A 6,138-nucleotide genomic window follows, 5' to 3' on the forward strand; every position below is an offset into this window, starting at 1 on the left:
CACAGCTGACCTCAGGACCAGCTGCATTAACTAATGACCCCCAGCCCTGGCATCGACTAATCAGTGTAGACCACAACCCTGAAAGGACACACCTGGAAAGCTGTGAATATTCTATTGAGATCCTCTCCTGGTACCTCCCCTAAAATCTCCACCCTTAAAAGCCCTTAGGACAGAGGACCCAGCTTGGCTCTCTCTAGGGAGCATATTTGTGCCTTTCCCCTACCCCCTTCCCCAGGTGCATTTTCCTTGACTCTTTCCTCTAAGCTCCAGGGGCCCTTCTTTTGCCTCTGTATCTTGTTTCCTGAGCCCGTGCCCAGTTGGCTCACTTTTCCTACCTCTGTGACTTTTTTTTTTTAATCCTCACCTGAGAATATATTTTTCCATTGATTTTCAGATAGGGTGGAAGGAAGGGAGGAGCAGAGAGAGAGAGAGAGTGAGAGAGCTCAGTTGCCTTAGGGATAGAACCCACAACTGAGGTACAAGCCCTTGACCAAGGGCTTGACCAAGAATTGAACCTGAGACCCTTAGGTTTGTCGGTTGACACACTAATCATTGAGCAAAACTAGCCAGGGCATGACTTTCTAAATAAACTCTCTGATTTGTTGAGTCTTGGATCTGAATTCTTTCTTAGCCAGAACTCAAGTACCAAGGTTACTGAACCAAGGTCCTGTCTGACTCCACCGGTCTAACACCTGATGCCGTTTTGCCCACAACAGTTCCATAAGGCTCAGATACCTTTTGGAACGAGGCAAGATACACATAAACATAGTGTCATCTTTATATCCCTACTACCTAACATGAGCCCAATGTATATTATGTTCAATAAATATTTGTTAAATGGACTGAATGCCAAAAGTAATTTCATCACGTAATCTGGACAGCAGCCGATTCAATATTTAATTCAGCTAGTTCAGGGAAAGCCTAGCTGTCAGCCAGAAAGGCTGTGGCAGGAATTCTGCCCATGCTTTCCAGCTGTCCTTCTGACTCTGTTTCCCGGATCTTTTGGCAGAGGGTTCTGTCATTCAGCTCTGAGTCAAGCTGACAGACAGAACAAGACCGACTTCTAGATCCTGAGGCACTAGCAGGCCCATGGCAGCTCAGTCTCTGAAGGACAGTTTGGCTGTATACACACTATGCCTTCCTGACCCAGCTGGCCAGGATTCCATTCCAGATTGGCCCTTTCAGATGCAAAGGGACTCGGCACTAGATAAGTGAGGTATTTGCAATATACAGCAGTTTGAATCATTTTCTGGTTTCTTCTGGGAAACAGTTGCAACTGTGCCTTTAAAATGCCAGTGAATCATCTCTAACTAGAGCCTAAAATTATCTGATGAAGCCATCTGCATTGCACTGGGAAAATATCATGTGGCATAATTAATTCATTGGATGTGATGATTACTTAGAATCACAGAAACACAGTTTTGAAAGGGCTCTCATGAGGCCTGACGAAAATTCCCAGATTCCTCCAAAGACCTGTATTTAAACTTACCAAAAGCATAATTACCCATCCTTTAGATTACCTAGGCACAACTTAAATATTTGCCACTAATGAGCTTGTGAAATTAGACAAGTAACTTAATCTTTCTGGGCCTCAGTGTCGCATTTTTAAGAGGAGATGGGGAAAGAACTATATCATTTTTCTCAAATTCTGACACTGTTGAAAAGGAAAATGGGGGAGAGGCTCTTGCAACCTAGTTCAGTATCTGGTTAAAACTGTCGTCTTTCTTCCCCACTCTGACTGACTTGGGTGGAGCTGCGGGGACCCTCAGGGCCTGCCACAGGAGGAGATATATAGGTCAGAGCCTCCCCACGAGTTCAGTTCAGGCTTTGGATCCAGAATTCCCCTGGACTAGCAGATCTGTGAAATAAAGATTAAACTTTCCCCCCTCAGAGTGCTGGCTGATCATTCTCTGTGCATTCTGCCACACACTGTGATTCGAAGGGTCTATATATTTAGTAGAGCCCTTTCACAGTTACTGGGAAACTGAGGTCTGCCTACAGTCAGAGTGTTTCCCTCCCATACTGTTGTTTAAAGTAGAGCAATCTTTTTATTTTGTTTATACCCAGTAATCCCACTTCTAGGAATATATCCCAAGAAATCAGAAACACCAATCAGAAAGGACATATTGCACCTCTATGTTCATAGCAGCACAATTTACAATAGCTAAGATTTGGAAACAGCCTAATTGGCCATCAGCAGATGAGTGGATAAAAAACTGTGGTACATCTACACAGTGAAATAGTTCTGCTATAAAAAAGAAAGAACCCTTACCATTCACAACAGCATGGATGGACATGGAGAGCATTATGCTACGAGAAATAAGCCAGTTGGAGAAAGATAAATATCACATGATTTCACTCATTTTTGGAATGTAATAAACAACATAAACTGATGAACAAAAATAAATCCAGAGACAGAGAAGCATCCAATAGACTGTCAAACTTCAGAGGCAAGGCAGGGAGGATGGGGGGTGAGGTAAGAGATCAACCAAAGGACTTGTATGCATGCATATGAGGATAATCAATGGACACAGACACTAGCGGGGTGAAGGCATGTGCTAGGGGGTGGGAGTGGCTGGGGAGAGGTCAATGGGGGAAAAAGGAGACATATGTAATACCATATGTAATACTGTAAACAATTAAGAATCTAAAAAAAGAAATAAAGTAGAGCAATCTGCTGTTTTATGTTTCTGCCTCTGATTTTACTTAAAAAAAAACACACAAAAAACAACACAAAAAATGATTTGACAATAAAGTCAATCACTAGAACTAACAATGTCCTAGCTACCTCTTGCTTTAATAGTCATTGAATTTATCAACTTCATTGAGAAGTGATCCAATGTAGTGACTACCAGACTTTATGTCAGAAGAAATGACTAGGATGATGGCTCAGGCGATCACTCTCTGTAAGACTCCAGGTAAGTGACAAGATCATTTATCACCTGGACTGCAGGTGTAATAATAGCTTTCTCACAAAGCATCTTAGCTTGGGCTTCCCAGAAAGCAGAGCCTGAGAAAAAGTTCATGTGGGAGCACTTTAATGGGGACTGTGATTCTAGAACAGCCGTGGGCAAACTACCGCCCGCGGGCTGGATCCGGCCCGTTCGGCTGTTCTATCCGGCCCGCAGAGCCGAAAGAGCAGAGGGTTCTCTTGCTCTCCCCTCCGCTCCTTCACCAGCAGCAGTGTTAACATGGCAACGTCGGGAAACACGGCCGCAGTTCCTTCTTCATTCAGTAGAAGGAACAACCTCTCAATCTTCCAGAGGCTCCTTGTAATGCCCGCGGACGCGTCCCCCGACATCACCCTGGGAATGCGTACACACGTTATCGTGGTGATGTAGGGAGACACGCCCCTGGAGAGCACAGTATCGGAGCATTAGCTAAAAAGAGACCAACAACACTGTTCCCACTGAAGTTGATGTTTTAAAGACCAAAAACCTTTCAACCCAGTCTACATTGCCATCTACATCTACGTCCCGGGCATAATTTGGAAGTTGCACTAAAGAAAATGTTTAATTTACTGTTTACACATTTTGTTCTTTTCTATTTGTTTTAGTTTTAAATTATTTTATTTAAGTTTAATTTGAAAGGCTTTTGTACCTTTCCTTTGTTAGGCAATTTTATTTTGCCTTTGCCATCTTCAATATAAGGTATGTTATTGTGCTATGATTCCTCCATTTTTTGAAGTTTCAAATTATAATAATTAGTGTTTACATTCTTCTTGTTAAAATGTTTGAAATGAATAAAACTATTGAAATAAAAAAAAAAGACCGTACCCTTTTATGTAATGATGTTTACTTTGAATTTATATTAGTTCACACAAACACTCCATCCATGCTTTTGTTCCGGCCCTCCGGTCCAGCTTAAGAACCCATTGTGGCCCTCGAGTCAAAAAGTTTGCCCACCCCTGTTCTAGCAGCAGACGCAAGGGACAGGGGAGCAAAGCACAAAAGGAGTAAGAACAGTCCAGAAATGTGTTATTGGCCTGTTGCTTGTCCAAGACCATCTTAGAACAATACAAAACATTTCTGAGATCTATCAGGGGGACTAAGGAGAAAGCATTTGTCCATTGGCTTTATGGTGCACCAATTTTGCCACCCCAAATGCGCCTTTTGAGGTATTGATGTACTGATTTTAAGCTGGTAGTTAAGAAAAAAAACCTCAGAAAGCTGTTTTATGTTTCTGCCTCTGATTTGACCCACCCCCTTACTGCCTAAAGAAATTCATTTAGAAAACCTGCGTCTGAAAGGGAACCTTAACATATTCACCTTAGCATATATGAATGAGCATAGATGGGACAGACAGGAAGAAGTCCAACAAAGCCATTTCCCCCTTGTTTCTGAAATGCCTAGCAAGAAATTTTTTGGCCACATGGTTACTCTTTCTCTGCTACCTGTGGATTATGGACTTCCTCTTGGGACTCCCATACCCTTGCACCCCCTTCTCTTTTGTCCAGAATGGCATTTAAGCCTCAACTGCCTACTGTGTTTTGGATCTCCTCTCTCATGACACCCCTGCATGTACATCTGTAATAAACTTTGTACATTTTTTTCCCTGTGAATCTGTCTTTGTTAATTTGATTATTGGCTCAGCTAGAAGAATTTGGAAAATTGGAAGGAAGCCATATTTTTTAGTCAGGCCCCCGTTTTGTCAAACCACCCAGGAGCATTCACTGACTGGGAAACTGCTAGCCTCCTGGACTGCTGCAGCTAAGAAATCATGAAAATTGGCCACAGCCAGCCGATGGTAAGCACTCTACCCTGACAGCCTCCCTCATCTCTCCTCTGTGGGGTTCGGTGGAAGTTAGAAGTGAAAGTCCTTTTACTCTTTCTAAATTTAGACTGACAAGAGCAAATATTTGTGAAACTAGTTTCTTGGGCAAATGCAACCCTGATAAATATTTGCTTTGAGTACACTTGTCTTCTGTTGATCCTGTTCCTCCCAGAGACAGTCTATCTCCAGCAGCTGGATGATGCATATGCATTCGGAAGGGAGCCAGAGGCTAGGATCCAAGCTTGGGAATTTTAAACCTTACTCTGTTCAAAACAGGGAAAGCATGTGATTCCCTGTGTTTTGGAACAGTTTTTAAAGACAGCTCCCTCCCATCCATTCCCAGGGTTTTAGGCTAACCCTGGGAATAAACTTGTGAGGGCTGCATCCTTTGTGCTCTCTGTGGAAGCCTCCTGTTTCCCTGGTTAAGCCGTTTGAGTTGCTATTAGAATACTACCATCACTGGCCAGATGAAGGAATCTTTGAATTGGAAAAACTTCTAAATTGGAAAATCTGAGAGCTCTCATATTGGTATAATGCTAGCTTAATAGTATAATAGCTAGCATTATACCAATATGAGAGCTCTCAGATTTTCCAATTTCGTCTTAATAGACTCCCTTAGTAAGATGAAAGGATAGAAATTAAAGCAAAAGAATAAAAAATCTCCCTTATATGTGGAATCTAATGAACAAAATAAACTGATGAATAAAATAGGACCAGAGGCATGGATACATGGAACAGACTAACAGATCTCAGAGGGGAGGGGGCTGGGGGGTAAGGACTGGAAGAGATTAGCCAAAGAACATATTTGCATATATGCATAGCCCACGGACACAGACAACAACATGATGAAGGTGCGGGAGGTGGCAAGGGGCAAAGTGGGGAAAATAGGGGACATCTGTAATAGTGTCAATAATAAAAGACACTAATTTAATCTTTAATTGGCTTAAGAGAATTAGCACTTATATAATTAGGAAATATAACAGAAACTAACCCATATGTTTTTCAGGCTCATGTGTCCTGGAAAAATATTTTATATTAAACTGGTTTGAGTTTGGTTTGGTTAAAAAGACATGTATTTTAAAGTTGTGAGCATTAAATGTAATATTTTTGTTTTATCTGAATATACAAAGTAAGTTTATATAGTCTCCATTATAAAATTTGTCAACAGGAAAAAACTTGGATAACAAATGATTTTGTCTAATGTCTCATGGAGTTTTTTTATGGTTAATTTAAATATAGTTATCAAAGAACTAATAAATTAAATAGATGTTACTAGAATAAAAGTTTTTTTAGGTAACATTTTTTAGCAATAACTATATGGTATATATACTTAAAGATCATTTCCCAAAAAATCTTTTCACAATT

Source organism: Plecotus auritus, assembly GCF_963455305.1.
Source record: "Plecotus auritus genome assembly, chromosome: 9".
In the NCBI taxonomy this organism is placed as follows: Eukaryota; Metazoa; Chordata; class Mammalia; order Chiroptera; family Vespertilionidae; genus Plecotus; species Plecotus auritus.